We start from the raw sequence: 21,368 nt of genomic DNA, 5'->3' as shown, positions 1-21,368 counted from the left end.
AATGCTAAGTGAACCAAAAGGCTACCTACCAGCTCTTAATGTGACTGGGTGTCATCAGGGTCCCTGCAGCAGGTATTGGAGGTACTGGCAGGGGGAGCAGAAGCTGTGTGTAACATGTGTCAAGCCCAAGGGGGAAAATCACAAAGCAGGCCCCCAGCCTTCTGCCGTCAAGCCATTTCAGAGGAGCATGGAATGACATGCTTTTTGCAAAGCATCTTCTGGGATGTTACTGGGCCTTGGGGGACCCATTGACCATTCAGCAGGATCTGTCCCTCACGGGCAGGGCAGACCTACTAAATCATCAAGTCAGGCTGGCCTAGCAATAATCCAGCATGAGATGAAACAGGTAGTCCAGCACTGAGCCCAAGCAGCACTAGTGGGCAAAGCAGAAGACATGTACTGCAGTCCAGACATGTACAGCAGTCCAGCTCCCAGTGCACTATGTCTGCCGTTCTGTTGCCACGTGGCTTACACCCACAGCCAGACAGGGGATCCCACGGGAGGAAGAAAAAGCTCACGCTTGCTTACAGAGCATGAGCTTGCTAGGTGGGTGCAAATAGCAAGTGGGGGATGGCCACCATGCTCCCAGCTCCCTGCAAGTTGACCTTGCTAGAGTACGGTGAGAGAAAACCCTTCCTGTGGGCAGTGTGCCTAGTTTCCCACTTTATATTGAAAGATAAGTGGCCCAGAGTTAGAATATCATGGGAATCCTGGGACATAGTGAATGGCGTGGTAGAAGGAGAAAGATTGGAAGACCATGGATGTATGTGGACAGACACTTGGGGGGCCCTGACGACCACCATGTCACATGTTCATACGAGAGTGCGTATCCTCTCACTCAGAAGAGGCACTAAACACGGAGCAGACAAAGTGCCCCAGCCTCATTATTGTCAACTGCAAGTTGGTACTTGCCATGGTTGCTTGCCATCTACCTCTGCAAGGAGTAAATTATGAGCTGTTGCAGCTGCTGACCTTCAACACCCTCTGAAAGGAGTTTAGGGTGGAGAGCAGAAACGAGGTGTTCTGCACTCTGGGAAAAACTGGCAGGACGAGTTTTCAGGTAGTTAGATATTCTCAGGACCTGATTTTATGAGCCCAGTTCTTATATCTCCTCATACCTAGAAAAGCACTAAAATCCTTCATGGTGACAACTGTTTCTCGTGACTAGCAGAAAGCTGCATAAGACTAGTAGAAACCTTCTGAAAAAATATGTGCCTGATCACATGTATTTCCCCTTCACCAAAATCACATACACAATGACCCTCCCCCTGCCTCTCTGAAGCAGTTTCTCAGAGCCATCTGAGCTGAGTCTCCAGGGCTGCAGTCCTTATTCTGCCCCAAATTAGAACTCGTCTTGCAACTTTCATGTTGTGCATTTTTTAAAAAGTTGATGTTATTAGTCACCCTAGTGCTGATGGGAACAGCACTTGAATGCAAGGGCCACGGTGACTGTGCCTGGGCCAACAGCACGAACTCAGTCCCACCAAGACCTGTGGCTGTGGTTGCCATAGGGCATCTAAACCACAGCTCCAAGAAGTCTGAGGGCTTCTGTCTTCTCTACAGCCCAGCCCTGGATCACTTCTGGTCTATTCCAAAGGGGCCTCAGATTCATTCTTAGAATAGCTTCTTGAAAAACCTGAGAGATGGTTCACTTTGGAAACCATACCATCACACTTAGAATTCTTTTATATTATTTTTTTTAATTCATTTATTTCAATTTCAGGCTTATTACTTTGCAATACTGTGGGGGAGGGAAGAGGGAGGGGGGTTCGGGACAGGGAACACATGTACACCAGTGGCTGGTTCATGACATACTTAGAATTCTTAAGACTTTTCACTTGCTGAGGTGTCTAAACTGGACAGACCCAATTTTATTATTATTATTATTTTCCTTTTCCATTGTGGTTTATGACAGGATATTGCAAATAGTTCCCAGTGCTATAAAATAGACCTTGTTTATCCATTCTGTATACAATAGTATTGAGCTTCCCAGGTGGCGCAGTGGTAAAGAAACTGCCTGTCAATGCGGGAGATGCAAGAGATGTGGGTTTGACCCCTGAGTTGAGAAGATCCCCTGGAGAAAGGCATGGCAACCCAATCCAGTATTCTTGCCTGGAAAATTCCATGGACAGAAGAGTCTGGTGGACTACAATCTATGGGGTCGCAAAGAATCAGACATGACTGGTCGACTGAACACATATACACATACAGTAATTTGCATTTGCTAACCCCAAACTCCCAATCCATCCATTCCCCACCTGCCCTCTCCCCCTTGGTGACCACAAGTCTGTTTTCTATGTCTGTGAGTCTGCTTCTGTAAGATCCAGTTTTATTCCTGGTAGAAATAAGACGACTTAAAATTCTTCAGGTAATCTTTACACAGTTAATAAATTGACATTTATTGAAGAAATCAGTTTTAATGGCACTAAAACAGCATCATAAAAATTTCATGTTGGAAGAGGTGGAGGCCTCATGCCAAGGTCATGGATAAGAAGTTGATTTTCTCTAAAATTCCACTTCCCCCATCTTTTAAGTAAAATGTATCTCAATTACCATAGGAAAACTCAAAAGCATTCATATTATCTTTCATTAATTCACAATATCTAATCATAAAGGGTTAAAATTTCATAGAATGTACTTTAAAAGACCAATTGTGTTTGAGAGGGAAAAAAACCAAAGTAATCCTTCATGGAAGCCATTGGTCAGATAAAAGACCAATCCCATAGTTGGGAAAACAAAAGAAAATACATTTATAATGTTTGTAATCTGCCAAGATGTGAATATATACAAGTCTAGCTTTTGAGAAATCTAATCTTGACAGTAGAGCAATTTCAACTGGCAAAAGTAATCCCTGAACCCGTTAAGCAATTATCTGGGATTTCAGCATCTAGATAAATCCTGCTTATTTGGGATAAACCTGCTCTGGGGTTTAAAGATTTGTCAAACTTTGCCCTGCCTTGTGTTTTGAACTTTATCAAAGTGACCAGCACACACACACAAAAAAGTCTTTATGATATTGCTTTAGAGGGACAGCATTTTACAACAAACTCTAGGGGTGTGGTGTCACTAGAGTACAGGGCAGAAGTTCCCCGATTTTCAGTGATAGAAAATGATCAAAGTGTAGCACTGTAAGCCTACACTGACAGCACAAGAGGCATCCACATGCCTTCACTCCAGGCAACCAGACTGCAGAGCCAAGCTCTCTGAATGCCTGATAAATAATCCAATGGCAAATGGAATTTGAAAGAGAACAGGAATTGCCTCAGGCATTCCTCCAAAGGCTGTGCCTGTGGGAGACCTCTGCTTTTAGAGATTTTGGAAGCAAAATAATCAGTGTTTCTAGTATTGAATTAATAGTTTAACATGGAGCAAAGTCGTATTAGGAACTTACACTTTTGCTTTAGGGAAGACTTAGCTTTGCATGTCCTGGGGTTCCGACACCCTTCTGAAAATCTTGTACACCTGCCTCCCCGGTTCCACTTCTTAGTTAAGTTCTCTGCTCTCTTACTTCACAGCCTGCTGTCCCCTGAATTCTCCCACTGTCTTACTGCCTCCAAATTTTTGCTCTGTTGGAAATCCTCCCATCACCCCTGCCTCCTGGTATGCTGTTCATTCTTGAAGTTCTAGTTCAAGTATCCCTTGAAGAAATCTTCTGATGCCTACAACTGGGACCAGCCTCAGTCCCCTCCCCCTCCTGCTCTGCACACAGCCTGTTCAGACCTCTCCTTGGATGTCAGCACTTAACACAGACCCCAGCCACTGAGGCCTTAAATGGCTGTCCCCACCCCACCCTTAAGCAGGACTGTAAACTTCAGGAGGATGGTGGTTCTAGAAGTCTCTTGAGAGTCATTGTGTCCAGCGTTCAATCACGTGAAGAGTCTATGACCCATAGAAGGCATGTAACTCACATTTGTCATTGCTTTATCCCTCTGCACTTCCTTTCACAGTGAGATAAAATTAATAAATATTTTCTCATTCAGGTCAAACTGCATTAATTAACAAGCCTTTCCAACCTGTCAAGTGCTTTTGGAAATGAAATAATATTGATGTTGTCTAAGCCCAGCTCAGTTCCTCTAAAGCATAAGCAGGCTCTGTTATTAATGACTTAAGAAATGCTTTGGAAGATTAGCAGACTGTTTATACAACTTCTGCAGGCACTTGGCCTCTCTTAAATCAGCAAAAGCCACAATGTTGGATTCAATGGAAAGTACACAAATGAATACGGCTTACATTTCCAATGTTGTAACTTTCCCTTGAACAAAAGGATCTTTGGAAGCAACCTGTAATCCAATGTGTATTCCTATAATATCTCAACACTTAAAAATAAGGACTTGTAGGGAACAGGAAAATATCACGTGCTAAGTGAAATACATTAGAAATAGGTACAATTTATACATGTGGTTTTCTAATTTTGTAAATTGTAATAAAACTGTCCGGGGATTTGGTACAGGACTTGGCAAAATGTTTTAGTCTAAACACTGCTATATCAACTGACTAGCTGTTCTGCAGAGGAAAAGGGAACTTGAGAAAACTTCAGCTGAATGGCATGAATGTGGGAAGTCCCACCTTCTTGGCCACAGAGAAACCCTATTACCCAAGTTTAGAAACTGTTTACACAAAATAACACTAAATCTTAGAACTTCTCAGATGTGCAAATCCAAGATTAAAAACAACATGAATGACACAAACTGGGGATAAGGCTGGTATCATTCTCTAAAATAGGTCTTTTCATGGGAATAAAATAGGGGATTTTCTGTTTTCTGAGTTAAAATTTGTTTCATTTTCCTTTAGGGTTGCTCTTTGTTCCCCATTCTCCCAGCTATATATCTTTGGAATGTTCTTAGAAACCAAAGATCCAGACTTCTTCACACTAGTAACAAAAAGATACAGATGCGGAATGGAGATTTTTGAGGCCCAAACTCATATTTTGAATTCTGCAGGGGGTGCCTCACAGACTCCCCTTTCGAAGTCCTTCTTATTTTTTTTTAATTAATTAATTTATTTGGCTGCCCCGGGTCTTAGCTGCATCACATGGGATCTTTGGTCTTAGCTGTGGCATAGATCTTCAGTTGCTGCATGTGAGATCTAGTTGCCCAGACAGGGATTGAACCCTCAGCCCTCTGCGTTGGGAGTGTGGAGTCCTAGCCACTGGACCAGTTCTTTCTTAATCACTTCTGACATTTTCCAAGAGAAGAACAATGAGGATGAAAAGGAATGAAAGCCACTCATGTGAATTTCTTTACTGTTACTTATTTGCAATTAGGGCCATTTGGGGAAAATTCACTCTATGTTATTGCTGAGAAGGAGAAAATGCAGAGTATTGTACTTGCTTCTTTCTCTTACAACAGTTAGTAATATCCTCCTCCCGGGCTTGTACAGGTTTTCCCACTTTCATATCTATGTCTTGGCCCAATTTTGCAAACCTTCCCCCTTTCAACGTTGTTCAGTTGCTCAGTCTTGTCTGACTCTTTGTGACCCCGTGGACTGTAGCACACCAGGCCTTCCTGTCCATCACCAACTCCTGTAGCTTGCTCAATCTCATGTCCACTGAGTCAGTGATGCCATCCAACCATCTAGTCCTCTGTCACCTCCTTCTCTTCCTGCCTTCAATCTTTCCCAGCATCAGGGTCTTCTCCAATGAGTCAGCTCATTGCATCAGGTGGTCAGAGTACTGGATTGTCAGCTTCAGCATCAGTCCTTACAATAAATACACAGGCTTGATTTCCCTTAAGATTGACTGGTTGGATCTCCTTGCAGTCCAAGGGACTCTCAAGAGTCTTCTCCAACACCACAGTTCAAAAGTATCAGTTCTTCAGTGCTCAGCCTTCTTTATAGCCCAACTCTCACATTCATACATGACTACTGGAAAAACTATAGCTTTGGCTATGCAGACCTTTGTTCACAAATAATGGAGCCATCATGTAGCTTAATGTTGGAGCCATCATAACTCTTTTGACTTTGATTTTTTTTTTTCTAAATTTTTAGGTGTGGCATGGGGGATCCTAGTTCCCTAACCAGGGATAGAACCCATGCTCCCTGCATTGGAAGCAGAGTCCCAGCCATCAGACTACCAGGGAAGTCCCTTGATTCTGATCTTTAAATAATTTTTGCATATTGAAAATGCTTGATTAACTTGATACATTTCTTCCTTATCGTAATTACAGAATAGCAGTGAAGTATGGATTCTGGAGTCAAACTCCATGGGTTCAAAACCTGACACTACTGTTTCCTGGCTGTGTGGCCTGTGATTGGTTACTGAACCTTTCTGAGCTTCTGGGCACCATCTCTAAAATGGACATAAAAACTGAACCTCTCTCAGGGTTATGATAAGAATAAATGAGAAAATGCTTGTCACCAGCTTAGCAGTGTCTGCTATAGAATGGTAGCAGTGTCTGCAGAGAATGGTAGCTGCTGTTTATATGTGGGTTACATTACTGCTCAATCTTCTAATTCTTCAAATTCTAGTGGGAATATCATCCTATTCGGCCCTTCATTATAATCATAACTGGGTCATCCTAAGTTATCTCTGCCGGAGAGGTGCTTCAGGCCTCACCTTACTGAGCACTGATATTAATTCATTTCTTTTTAATTTATCAAGGGACTTCCATCAGCTACTAATTTAGCAGAGCCCAGTGTCTCCCTTTGTGTCCTTGGCTGAGATGTAGAAGATCAAGTACATAGGGAAGAAAAAATACAATTGCTTAACCTGCTAGCTGTTCATCTTCTGGGTTTTCAAAATGGCTTTTAGCGGCAAGCAGAGGACAGGAAAGAGGTTGCTCTAAGTGGGAACTTGATTTAGTCTGTTCTGGACACAAAACTTTCACTTTCAGCCCCATCAAGCCTGAAATACATGAAATACAACCCGTAACTTACTCAGTGCAGGGTGAGCAGCCGGGAGTTCAGAGGTGATCTGGCACCAGGGAAGATCTGATCTGTTTAGAAGTGGCTCCTGCAGGCCGGCTTCAGATGGATGTGCCTGACTGTCACCTGGGCTCTGGGAGGTTAATAGTGGCCCCTCTGGAGCAGGGAGAGACAAGCCTTTGCTGACCCCTTTCTATTAATGTCTGACTTTAGGCAGGCTGAACTGGTTGTAGCTGAGGCTGCGGGTCCTTTGGCTCCACATACAAAAAGGACAATTGCGCTGTGGTTTTCAGGCTGGAGACATGACACTCAGTGCTCAGACCTGCAGGGTCCAGATCCTGTTTGCTGAGAGGGGAAAGAAAAAGGCTACTTTCATTTTATTTGTGGTGGAAATTGTTCCCCTGCCTTGTTTTTCTTTATTACAATTTGCTGACTTTTATTACAATTAAAGCTCATTGAGGGGTAAAAGTCTATAGACTCCGAAAGGATATTTATTACAGAAAGTTATTACAAACCTAGACAGCATATTAAAAAGCAAATACATCACTCTGCTGACTAAGGTCCGTGTAGTCAAAGCTATGGTTTTTCCAGTAGTCATGTATTGGTGTGAGAGTTGGACCATAAAGAAGGCTGAGAGCCGAAGAATTGATGTTTTTGAATTGTGGTGCTAGAGAAGACTTTTGAGAGTCCTTTGGACTGCAAGGAGATCAACTCAGTCAGTCTTAAAGGAAATCAAGCCTGACATTGGAAGGACGGATCTGATGCTGAAGCTCCAATACTTTGGCCACCTGATGTGAAGAGCTGACTCATTGGAGAAGACCCTGATGCTGGGAAAGACTGAGGGCAGAAGAAGAAGGGGACAACAGAGAATGAGATGGTTTGATGACATCATCAACTCAATGGACATGAGTTTGAGCAAGCTCTGGGAAACAGTGGAGGACAGGGAAGCCTGGCATGGGGCAGTCTATGGGGTCACAAAGAGTTAGACACAACTTAATGACTGAACAACAACAATCCAAGGACAAATTATGCTTTTCTCCACTCTGTTCAGAAAATAATTGCATGCAGTGTGCTTATGTTGAAACAGATTTTTACAGTTGAAATCATAATACTTGTACTAAATAGTTCTTTTACTTTGGTCCCTTAATATTTCTGGGTATCTGCTTCTTCAGATTAAAAAAATGAGGGGCTGGGAATAGATGAGCTATGAAGCCTGTGTCAGATTTTAAATTGTTATGGTTTCCTAGAGGGTTAATTTATAAAGAAATATACACCCCCCCTTACCCCAGTCAGTCCCAGATAATGTGCTATTTTTCACAAACATTACTGATATAGCATCTATTTTCAGTTTCCAATGAAATGGAGAACAATGTGACCCATTTAAAAGCCAGCTCACGAGAGAATATTACCTACCAGTTATCAATCCTTCTAGCTAATTCTCTTGATAAGGACCATATGATAGAAATATTTCTTTGCTGCAAAACTAATAGCAGTCTAGACTATACTTGATAATACTGTACATGCATAGTGCAACAGCTCTGAAAAATGATTTCCTATTTGTTGCCAATTTAGTTTGCTTGAGGTGAGAAAAAGAAGAAAACTCACTTTTATGTTCATCTGTCTTGAGTGACTGAGCAGTTAAAAAGACATATGGCTTCTCCAGATCATTAGAAACTATAGCTGTTAATTTCAGTGTGAATTGCTCTTGTGTTTATGATCCAGAAATCATTGCTATTAAGATGGTAAGAAATTTCTTTTTCAGTTTTAAGAAAATATTCTTCAGTTCACATGCATGCTTTCTTAGGATGAATTAAAGGATGTCTACTAAGAAAGACAGGAGAGTAACTGACTAATGGAAAGCAGCATCACTGTAATGAATAACTCAGTTCATGGATGTAGTTTCTTAGATTTCACCTCTCTAACAACAATTGGGCTAATGCCTATCCATGGGCGATAGCTAAAAGAGACTGTAAAAATCTGTTTCCTAGAGAAGGACCAGGCTTGGAGTTACTTGGTCAGTGAGGTCAATGGTTCCTCATCGTTATATTCAATTTTAGTAACAAGTTCCTATTACTGAGTTGGGGCAAACACCGGAGTACATATTTTTAATGATGTGTTAACTTGTAAATGCATAATTAAATACCACAAAGTGATGGTACATTAGCTTAAGAGATGCTTTTTAAGAACAAACCTTGGGACTTCCCTGGTGGTCCAGCGGCTCAGACTTTGCACTTCCAATGCAGAGGACCCTGATTCGATCCCTGGTCACGGAACTAGGCCCCACATGTCACAACCAGGAGTTTGCATACTGTAACTAAAGAGATCCTGCATGCTGCAATACAGATGGAAGATCCTGTGTGCTGCAAATGAGACCCAGCACAGCCAAATAAATAAATAAATATTTTTTGAAAAGGAACAAAAACCAATCCACCCATACTCATGTACTTCTCTTAATTCTTCCCAGTATCTTATCTGGGAATATCACACACACACACACACACACGCACACGCACATGCACACACACACACAGACAGACACATGACACGTACATGCCTCTTGAGTTGTGGATGATGGGGACAGAGGACACACCCCTCAGTGGCTGCAGTAGCACTGCTGGGTGGGGCTGAGAACCCTAGTCATGGCAGGGGGCACATGTGTGTGCTCCTTTATCTCTGAAGGCAGCTGCAGAACAAGATACCCAGGAGATGGGGAGGACAATTTGGGGTGTGAACCACGGAGCATCGTTAGCAGGCTGCTCCAGGATGACCCCTCTGTCTCCAGCTCCCTTAAAAAAAATTGTATTTATTTTTGGCTGTGCTGATCCTTCATTGCTTTGCACAGGCTTTCTCTAGTTGTGGTGAGCGGGGGCCACTCTTCCTTGTGGTATGTGGGCTTCTCATTTCGGAGCACAGGCTCTGGGGCATGTGGGCTTCAGTAGTTGCGGCTCCCAGGCTTTAGAGCACAGGCACAATAGTTGTGGCCCATGGTCTCAGCTGCCCCGCAGGAAGTAGGATCCTCCGGGACCAGGGGTGGAACTGGTGTACCCTGCATCGCAACGTGGATTCTTATGCCCTGGGCCATAAGAATTCTTATTCCCTGGGCCAGAGAAGTCCTCCAGCTCACTTTTAACAGCAGTGATACAGAGAGTGTGGACAGTGATGGGAGGAAAGGACAGAAGTGAGCGGGAGGATGAGAGAGAGAATGAAGGAGGGGAGAAGGGCTCTCAGTAAAGCACGGACGATATTTCAGAGGTAAATGCTCAGACTTCCTGGTTTGCCTGTTGTCCTTGAATAATCAGAAATAGTGTCCCTTCACTCTAAAAGTATCAACTATGGATGACAAATTGTTACCCTAGATACACGCCCCAAACGCTGGCTTCATCACTGATGACAGTCTTGGGACCTGAAAGGGTCAAATGGTGCAGCTAGGAAAGGAAAACTGCTGAGGATTTGGAGATAACTACGAAAAGAAAGCATCACTGCGTTTTTCTTGTATATTTCTATGACTTGACTGATACGCTTCTTGCAGCTTAGCTGGGTGGAGAAGTGTTTTTGTATCAAACATTATAATCTTAAGATTCGATAAGACTTTTCATCAAACCTCTCCCACTATCTCTGTCCTCCTTTTGCTGCTGAGACGGCCCTGAGGGCCCTGAGGGCACTCACACCTTGCGTTATTTCCTCCCCCTGAGTGTAGGCTAGGTTTGGGGACTTGCTTCTATTAGATAGAATGGGGCATGGGCGGGCGATGGAATGCTTCTTCCAGGTTAAGTTATAAAAAAAAAAAACTCTGGATTCACCTGGTTGTCTCTCTCTCTCAAACCAGCAGTCATGTCCTGAGCTGCCATTTGGAGAGGCTCACATGGAAAGGAACTGACATCTCCAGCCACCAGTTACCAGGGGCAGAGAGTGCCCACGGCCACGTGAGTGAGCATGGAAGCAGACCCTGCCCCAGTCGAGCCTCACGATGACAGCAGCCCCAGCCCACACCTTGACCACAGCCTTGTAAGGGGCAGAGGTTGGCACCCAAGCCAAGCCTAGAGTCTTGACCCACTGAAACCGTGAGATGATGTTTTATAACCTTACATTTTGGAATAATTTATTATGCAGCAATTGATAAAACTTAGATGAGCACCATTTTTGTCCCCTTGCAGGGTCCATGGATTAACTTCCTACCAACCACATCCGATTAAAGCAAGTCCCACAACTGGCCATCATTGAACAATGTTTTTTTTTTTTAATGATTTTTTTTTGATGTGGACTTTATTTTAAAATCTTTATTGAATTTGTTACAATATTGCTTCTTTTTACGTTTTGGTGTTTCATTGGCCCCAAGGCATGTGGGATCTTACTCCCTAATCAGAGATTGAACCCATACCCCCTGTATTGGAAGGCAAAGTCTTAACCACTGGACCACCAGGGAAATCCCTGTCACTGAACAATATTAATCGAGTGTCTGCTGCTTAGTAGGAGGTCAGGGAGTCAAGAGTTTCTGAGGGAAATGGCCACAGTGAGAGGGGTATGTATGCAGGGGAGACGTCATTCTGATGAATGTGCCCACAGCAGATCTCGCCGTACTCATGTCCAATGCCTCTTACCATTTATCTTGTTTATGTGAGGACTCCTTTTCAACCCCTCACATCAAACCACCTTCTCCGTCTTAGGAGCTGCCCTTCAGCTATGGGACCTGAAGCCAGGCTTTCCACCCAAGACCCTGATCCTTCTCATCCCTTTCATCTGGGTGGAGGCCAAGGCCCAGCACATGGAGCTGTGTGACCTTGGGCAATCTGCTTCACCTCTCTGTGCACCTGTGAACTCAAACAAACATTGGGTAGGGGCTTCTCTGATGGTCCAGTGGTTAAAGCTTTGCCTTCCAATGCAGGGGGTGCAGGTTTGATCTCTAAACAGGGAACTAAGATGCCACATGCCTCTTGGCCAATAAACCAAAACAAACCAGAAGCAGTATTGTAACAAATTCAATAAAGACTTTAAAAATGGTCCACACACACACAAAATCTAAAAGGAAAAAAAACAACCAAAAACCACTGGATGATAGTAATACTGGGCACAGATGACCATGCACCTCTTGTGTATAAGGACTAGAAATGGTTAGCTATTTTAGAATGCAGAGCCATCAGAACTACATGAGAACAGTCCTGCAGGGTGCTCAGGCATAACGATGTTAGCTTGTGCTTACAGGAGCACCTGGCTTCCAGAGAACGCTCTGTGTACCTCAGCCACTATTGTCACAGTATCATTTGGCACAAATATAAAGCAATCATGTTTAAATCAATACACTCTCTTGAGCTTGGACTACCGCCTCCAATTTCCAATCTAAATTTTTGGAATTTGACGTGAATTGTGAAATAACCCACTGACATAGGCTGGATTTTTAGAGAGTGGTTCATGACTCAGGGGCCTCAAAAGAAATAAGTCCTCCCTCTGCGTCTGGAAGATCCCCTGGAGGAGGAAATGGAAACCCACTCCAGTGTTCTTGCCTGGGAAATCCCATGGACAGAGGAGCCTGGCAGGCTACAGTCCATGGGGTCACAAGGAGTCAGACACGACTGAACAGACTCTTAATATAAAAACAAAACAAAACTACAAAGCCTTTGGAAGTCATCTGCACTCAAAAGAGTTGAGGGGCAAGTCCTGAATTCCTTTAAGAAAAAGGAAATCGCCTATTTAATGGGTGAAAAGACAACACTACAGAGTTCATGGAATTTTTGAGGAATCGTAGTTTGTAAAATAAACGAGGCAGTCTGGAAAAGTCAGTCAAAGGAGAAGGTGGTTTAAGTTTCATTATTTTTGATCCAGGGGATGAATCTAGGCCCAGCGATGATGCAGATATTTGCAATAACCTCGTCTCACAGATGCTCCTCACAGTGGTAATCTTCAGCAGACTAAGGACATATATGTATAGAATGCATGATTTATAAGGCCTGGAAATGCACTGTTTTGAAATTAAAATCCAGAGGGGGATTATACACACACATACAACACACACACACATGAACACACACGCATCATAACTTTCACAAGAAGTTTGGGTGTACCTGTGCCCGGACTTTCTTTCTTCCTGCTTCCCTGGTTCTGCTTCTCTCCTGACTTCTGACCACCTCTTTGCTCCACTTGGGATGTGCCAGTGCTGGATGGTTTTGATTGGAGCCACAAGTATTCAAGGTGGTGATGATACAGTAATTCTCCTACATACAAACCTTCAAGTTGTGAACTTTCAAAGATGCTAACATGCATTTAGTTCCAGCAAGGAGGCTGCACGTGTGCCATCAACATCAGGCTTGAGTCAAGCTCAGCTCACCCGCTGTCTCCTGTTGCTGACAGTCCTTCAGCTCTACCATCTCCCACCTCCTCTCCCTCCTCCCATCAGTAACTCTTCCTGTCTGTTCACTTGATGCCAGCCCCTGTGCGTCAGCTGCTGTGCTGTACTATTGTACTTTACATTGTACTGTAAGATTAAAAATGTTTTTTTTTTTTTTATGGATTATTTGTGTGAAAAGTATTATAAACCTATTACAGTACAGGACTACATAGCCGACTGTTAGTTGAGTACCTAAGCTAACTTTGTTCAACTTAATGAACAAACTGGACTTACGAACAAGCTTGGAACAGAACTCATTTGTATGCAAGGGACTTGCCGTACATAAAGTCTGCACAGAATTTCCCCACAAGTACAGGAGTAGACATGGAAAAAGAGATCTATGAATGAGTATATTAAAAAAAAACTACAGCAGATTCTAGACCCTTGAATTCAAAGTGTGGTCCTTGGACCATCAACACTGGCATCACCTGGGAGCTTGTCAGAAATGTAGAATATCAGACTTCAAACCAGACCAACTAAACCTGAATCTGTTTTTCAACAAGATCCTCAAAGATGTGTATGCCTATTAAAGTTTTAGAAGCATTTCCTGACAAACATATCAGGTTAAACTCAGGTTCTTATGGTGGCCTGGCACAGCAGTAAAAGTGTGGAAACTGAAGCTAGACAGTCCAAATCCTGTCTCCATCACTTACAGTCTGAATCACACAGCCTTTTCAACTTCTCAGAGACTCGGTTTTCTCATCTGGAAAATGGGAATAACAGCACTACCCAATTGGATTGTTAATTGAATTAACAATGGCAGAATTCTTAGAATGGCATATAGCGATTCAGTGCCATATAAGTATTGTTTAAGTATATTGTTCTAAAGCTATGTAGGGCTTCCTAGGTGGTGCTAGTTGTAAAGAATCTGTCTGCAATGCAGGAGACTCAAGAGACTCAGGTTCGACCCTGGGCCAGAAGGATTCCCTGGAGCAGGGTATGGCAATCCACTCCAGTGTTCTTACCTGCAAAATCCCATGGATAAAGAAGCCTGGTGAGCTATATAGTCCATGGGTCACAAAGAGTCGGACACGACTTAGCAACTGAACAATAACAACTTCAGGCACTTGAAAATAGCTGTGGATGGGATATCTAAAAGAGAAAATAGAATAAGCTCAGGATAACTTTGAAATAAATCTAAAAACCAGATGCACAGAGTCTTATACATACCTTTCTTAAGAGGTCGGGAGTCACAGAAACAAATGACATGAAAACTGTGACTGTATGTAAATCAGCCCCACCAGGTACTAAGGACCTGCTCTGTGCCAGCCAGTTGGCAGATGCAGAGCAGATTCACGGGGAAGCCAAAGAAGCTCGGCTCAGTGCCCCTCACTTCCATGGGGTCCCTGGCAAGGCCCTTGAAGGGGCTCTAGTAATTTTATAGTCTTAATTTTATATACTTTTTAGGAGGGTCATTTTATTGAAGTATAATATTACATAAGGGCATTAATAGCAGACACTTCTGCATTGTCCTTCCTAAAGAGCAGACTGTGTAAGTTTCAGCAGTACATCACCGCAGCAGCCTCTGCTTGACCTCGTTTATAGCGAGGCCTCCTTTCTCTCCTCCTGCCTCTCATCCCACCTATGGAAGCAGACTTTGCTCACCAAATGCCTCCTTGAGTTCTGACTGAGTTATGAGAGACTTCTAGTATCCCGTTTACACCTTGATAGGCTTCCCAGGTAGCTCTAGTGGTAAAGAACCTGCCTGCCAATGCAGGAGACATAAGAGGTGTGAGTTCGATCCCTGGGTCAGGAAGATCCACTGGAGGAGGCATGGCAGCCCACTCCAGTATTCTTGCCTGGAGAACCCCATGGATAGAGGAGCCAGGTGGGCTATGGTCCATAGGGTCACAAGGAGTTGGAAGTGACTGAGCACGTAGTTGCACTTTGATAAAGATATAAATGATATGACAGTCATTTCTTCAGGCTGGAATAATGTACTCAAATTCTCAACATTAAAATTGAAGGGCATAGATGTAAAAAAAAAAAAAAAAATCTAGCATTTGAGCTATAAAATTAAAGGTACTGGGTGGTGGAAACTCAGCTGGAGTATCATCTGTGAAGAAAAGAATGAAGTGCTTTGATTCAGCAGTGCTAATGAGGTCACTAAAACGTCCTGGAGTTAGGAGAGATGGAGTAACCAGGCAAGCAGAGGAGGCCATGGTGCTTAGACAGCTTCCAGCGTGTCTTCCTGTGTGCTAGGAGTCCCGTTTCAGGAGTGTTATGGCATAATTTTTAAAACGGTAAAACCACAAAAATAAAATGTGTATGTGTCAAATATTTTATTTAACTCATTAATTAAAATTCACTTAAAATAATATTTTTGAGTCATAGAGATTTACATTCTCAAGCTTTAGCCTCATTGTTGTGTAGTTGCTAAGTTGGGTCTGACTCTGTTCAGTGAAATCAAGACTTTCAGGGTGGGACTCCAAAGGGTTCTGCCTTTCTCAAATTCTGTTAAAGTCTCCTCTGTTATATCATTATCTCGTCTTGAGCACCTAGTGTTTTATTTGCATTTGACTTTCAACAGCCAGTTACAGATTTCAATGAGACTAAGTAAACATTAACACAAGACTAAGTCAAAGGGTACTTTTATATTGTTACACTCTTATACAGGGCATTCAGTGATGGGACACAACTTTCCAGTGTGTGAGGCCTGGGAAGCATAAACAACCCAACTTCTTTTGGCTGTTGAAGCCCTGAATGTATCTCAATCTTTCTTGAAGCTATAGATTTTAAAAATTATATCATAATTTTTCAAAACTTATTAACTGTATAAAATAGGCCTTTTAATGTTTCCTAAAAATCTTTTAATCTCTAAGAGGAGCTTTCTTAATTTTATTATTCCAGATATTGGCAAATAACAAACTGCATCTCATGTACTGACACCAAATCACTTCCCAACTGGAATGTATCTAGATTTCTCCTTGGGAACCTCAGTTAGGGTTTTGCCCACTGGTGCTTATCCAATGACTTTATCCACCCATATCCTCTTTCAACTTATGCTATCAAAACATGTATTTCTTGCACAAGTTTTTTGGTTTGCCCCCTCAAAAATCATCAGATCAGATCAGATCAGTTGCTCAGTCGTGTCCGACTCTTTGCGACCCCATGAATCGCAGCACGCCAGGCTGATATCAAAACAGTTATGAAAAGGGAGAAAAGGGAAAGGGGAGTTGCATTTCAGTCTTCTGGAAAAGGAGACAGGTTTGGGTAGTCTTGGTAGCCAAGAAGACCAAAGTTTCTTCTTAGAAGATAACAAAGAAATACAGACCCTTACAGAGAAACAAATTGTTTCTTCTCCTTTGGAAGTTCTGACAGGCAGCAGGGTCATTTTCTCTTAGTCATCACAAATGCACAAGGTTTCCATCAACTGGAAACATAAATGGGCTTGGATGTGCTCGCTGGTTGGAACAGCAGGTTCCCATCAGGCTTCTGTTACAGAGAAAAGCTTATCCAAGCTGGGGAAATTCCCAAGGAGGACAAAACTTCAGTGGTTTTAAAAGATAAAAATGTAAAGACTTTCAAAATGTAATAAAATTTTATGAAGTGTTCTATCAAAAAGAACTGATTTAGTTGTACTGTGGCTCAGAGACTCCATGTAAGAATAGGACTTTGACCTTCAAAGTCTGTGATACATGAAACAATACAATTCAGTTACATTTGCTTGGAAGTGTTCCGAACCATTCTTAGCAGAGCCAGAATTTTCATTTTAGAGTCAAATTATGGACTTTCCAAAACATTTGTTCTGGTTTATTTTTAAAACGATGAAAATCTGGTCATGTGAGTCAGTTAACAAGCATTTTATTTGAGTACCTGACTCTTACTAAGTCTGGGAGATTCCAAGATGAACAAAATGTAGATATTGTCTTTTGGGAGCTTATACTCAAGTGCTGGAGAAAGATATGGAAGCAATGATGCTGGTGCAATTGCTTCAAGAATAGCACCTTCTTTGGAAAACTGTGGGAGGTGGGGGAAGGCTTCCTAGAAAGAAAGAATTTATTTTGTTCTTTTTGTGGCCATGTCACACAGCATGGGCATGTGGGATCTTTGTTCCTTGACGAGGGACTGAACCTGCATCCCCTACACTGGAAGCACAGAGTCTTAACCACTGGACCACCAGCAAGAAATAATTTGAGCAGAGTTTTGTAGATGGTGAGGAGGGGGAACAGAAAGATGAGCCAGACAGGTTCTCCATTTGGAGGGGGAAACACCACAGGCATTGTGAAAAACATGGACTGTTGTAAGAGTTACAGAAGAGCAATGCTGATTCAACCTAGCCGAGATAGATTCTGTGGAGTGCACACATGGGAGTTTTGAGAGCATAGAACAATCAAGATATGGGGTTGGCCAAAAAGTTCATTCTGTTTTTTCTGTACTCTTTTATGGAAAAACCTGAATGGACTTTTTGGCCAACCCAATAGACTTTAGGGTGGTGGTGGGGGATCGAGTTGGGAAGAGTGGGCAGCTAATAAGCAACTGCAGTAGTCAGGGTGAGAAACAGTGAGGTCTAATTAGCTAACATCTTGACACTATATGGTGTATATTGGTAGGAATTGAATACATTTTGAATGTCAAATGACTTTCTGAAAGACAGACTTTAGCTCCTCAGTGGTCAGGCAGTAGGTATTTACTGGTTGTCCAACCTGTTTCTTGATTCACAACCTTCTATTATGGGAATAATGGGAGCTATACGATCTCTGAAGCTAGCAGACTGTGTGTGTATCCTAATTTCACAGTTGTTGTTTCTGCTATTTTGGGAGAAGTTATATAAACTCTCTGAGCCTCAGTTTCCTTATCTGTCAAATAGTGGTAATGACATCACAGAATTGTCATAAGGATTAAATGAGTAAGTAAGTTCAACAGTATTTGACTTGTACTTGTCCACACTGCCTATTTCCCGCCCTGCTTTGGTGTGAAGTGTGGTTTTCCCATGTCTGCTTATAGGATTAACATTGATCACATTTATTTAAGTGATAGCTATAAAAATGAATGAAATTGAGTCATTTGTAGTGGATGAGTCTAGAGTTTGTCATACAGAGCAAAGTGAGTCAGAAAGAGAAAAACAAATACATATTAACGAATATACATAGAGTCTAGAAAAATGGAATTAATGAGCCTATTTGCAGGGCAGAAATAGAAATGCAGACATAGAGAATGGACGTGTGGGCACAGTGGTGGGAGGAGAAGGAGAGTAGCATTGACATGTATAAACTTTGCTGTTGTTTCTGTTATTCAGTTGCTCTATTGTGTCCAACTTTTTGCGATGCCATCGACTGCAGCCCGCCAGGCTCCATGGGGTTTTTTCAGGCAGGAGTACTCGAGTGGGTTGCCATTTCCTTCTCTAGGTGATCTTCCTGGACCAGAGATCAAACTCATACCTTCTGCATTGTCAGGTGGATTCTTTACCACTGACCCACCAGGGAAGCACCAATATATACAACACATATATATAACATGACCCCATGAACTATAGAGTACATGGAATTCTCCAGGCAAGAATACTGGAGTAGGTAGCCTTTTCCTTCTCCAGGGGCATCTTCCCCACCCAGGGATCAAACCCAGGTCTCCCGCATTTCTGGCAGATTCTTTACCAGCTGAGCAACAAGGGAAGCCCTATATATAACACTTGCTAAGTCACTTCAGTCGTTTCTGACTCCGTGTGACCCCATAGACGGCAGCCCACCAGGCTCCCCCGTCCCTGAGATTCTCCAGGCAAGAACACTGGAGTGGGTTGCCATTTCCTTCTCCAATGCATGAAAGTGAAAAGTGAAAGTGAAGTCACTCAGTCAAGTCCGACCCTCAGCAACCCCATGGACTGCAGCCTTCCAGGCTCCTCCGTCCATGGGATTTTCCAGGCAGGAGTACTGGAGTGGGGTGCCATTGCCTTCTCCAATATATATATATATATATATATATATATATATATATAACACTACTGCCGGGGACCAGCCCCAGCTGATCCAGGGTATTCGAAGGAGAGACGGCCTAGGCGACTATTTATATGCTAATTAGAGATATAAAGAATAATAGAATGAGGATAGCTCAGTAGGAAAATTCAGTGGAGAAAAGAGGCTGAGTAGCTTGGTTTACGCGGGAGACCAATAAAACTTCAAGACAAGAAGTTTGCACCACTTACGTAGGCCGCAGGCGCCCTCTCGAATAGCGGAAGGTGCCTCACCCTAGACACCTTCTCGAGTGGGTCTTAGAAGCCCAGGCATAATTACTAAGCGTGGTGGGTTCCGCGCTCCAGATGGAGACTCAGCTGGAAGTGAAAGGGAAGAATGACATGGGGAGACCAAGCGCTGGTGAGCAAGGCCCGTAGCTTTATTTTCAACAGGGGCTTATATACCCTAAGTTACACATAGAGGATAATAGGGGGTGCAAAGTCAGCAGTCTTTGATTCTTATCAAAACCAGGGTTTCTTTCCTGCAAATTTATCGTATACAAATGGTTTAGGTGATTTACATCATCTTCTGGCCAGAAGGCCTACTAACATTTTATGACTCTTGACAAGGACTTATCAACAAAGACTTATTTTCTCTAAGAGTAATTATTTTAAGGTTTGGCGCCATCTTCCAAAGATAAAATTGCATTCCTATAGGCCGGATGTGTAATGGGTTTACAACAAAGGAAAGAATTTATTACCTTAAGCGTCTAAAGTTACTAACACCAAGGCCACTACTTATTTTTTCTGTATACCAACTATTAATTAATACATATTCAAGGATACAATTTAGGGGATGTGAAAACTTGGCAACAAGCATTGACTCATCAATGAAATCTTTTACTAGTTTTATTCTGACAGTTTCTAACTCTCTGAGAGGCTCTAAGCTATTTGAATATCTTAAGCTTCCCGTGCCTCTCGAGGCTGGGAGACTGTAAACAATCGTATGCATAGCTGCAGGAGTCCGGGTAAACTTGTCAGGCGAGTTAGAGAGCCATCTGAGGGGTTTGGATTTAAACACTCCTAATTGCCCAGGAATTTTATTAATTGGAGCTGTAAGTTAACTCTTTGACAGAGAGAGCGAGATGGTGGTAGGGGACAGCCCCCAGTAAAGTCAGAGGTGAGAGCACAAAGCAATAAAGTAGGCAGACTCTGGTTTTTTTGGGGGGTAGATGCTCGAGAATATCCGGGCGGACTCCTGAGGCTCGATCCCGCCTTTGCGTATGCCGAGCCTCCTTCCTCATGACCTTTGTCACGAGTGGAATGCCTCACGGGCTCCCGGCACACTACCATGTGTAAAATAGATAGCTAGTGGGAAGTTGTTGTATAGCACAGAGGGCTCAACTTGGTGCCCTGTGATGACCTAGAGGTGGGGGATGGGAGGGGAACGGAAAGGAGGTTCAGGAGGGAGGGATATATGAATACATACAGCTGATTTACGTCGTATGATAGAAACTAACACAACATTACAAAGCAATTATTTTCCAATGAAAAAATAAACATAACATTTAGAATTTTGGGCAGCCTTACAAATATGTAAATCATAGAGACATTCCTGAATATGAGTACAACAACAACAATAATAATAGCAAGATGGACAATAATCAAACTAATCATGACAATAATCAACTCAAATATAACATGATCTGCAAAAATAGCCAGGTAATGTACACCAAATGTCAGTTTCTTATAATTACAACCACAATAATTACACTATTTGAGTGCTTATCAGTGGCAGATACAGTCCGTTTTGCTATAATGTGATACATGTGTTCCTAAAAAACACTGTGCTCTGCAAAATTGGCAAAAATAGTCACAAGGCTTCTGGGGAACATGGGGTTGGGGTACAACATTCAAACCCTTCATCAGGGACATACTGAAAAAAACCAAAGGAACTGAATAAAATGGAAGGAGATTTTTAACACTTGTTTAAGGTTAAGAAATGCATAAATGCTAAAAATAAGTGTGACATTTTAGCTTGGAAAAGACCTGACGCTTTTCTTGTGGAAGTGTTTGCAGCGTATGACTTACTTCGAAGGGGTGAAAAGAAGGTCACCTGAAGTCTGATGGACAGCTGTCAGGTCAGATGTAGCTGGCCGATGTCTGAGTTTATGCGTGTATGGTCCCTACAAGTCTCAGGCCAACTGGGTGCGGTTTTTTCCGCTTCTGCCTCGTGTTTCT

The 21,368-nt window shown here is 42.6% G+C and overlaps 1 long non-coding RNA gene across 1 annotated transcript; it reads right to left on the bottom strand.

Annotated features, from left to right (window-relative positions):
- Positions 1 to 4,388: 4,388 nt before the first annotated feature.
- Positions 4,389 to 14,326, bottom strand: LOC139186897 (uncharacterized). Its single transcript, XR_011570577.1, has 4 exons — positions 14,206 to 14,326; positions 12,918 to 13,067; positions 9,053 to 9,221; positions 4,389 to 7,206 (listed from the first exon to the last, which is right to left on the bottom strand). It is a non-coding gene; the product is annotated as an uncharacterized lncRNA (long non-coding RNA).
- Between the last annotated feature and the right edge of the window lie 7,042 nt (positions 14,327 to 21,368).

The sequence above is a fragment of the Bos indicus genome, chromosome 14 (assembly GCF_029378745.1).
Source record: "Bos indicus isolate NIAB-ARS_2022 breed Sahiwal x Tharparkar chromosome 14, NIAB-ARS_B.indTharparkar_mat_pri_1.0, whole genome shotgun sequence".
Classification (NCBI taxonomy): Eukaryota; Metazoa; Chordata; class Mammalia; order Artiodactyla; family Bovidae; genus Bos; species Bos indicus.
Note: the sequence above shows the minus strand (reverse complement) of the source record. Positions and strands in the feature narration are given on the sequence as shown.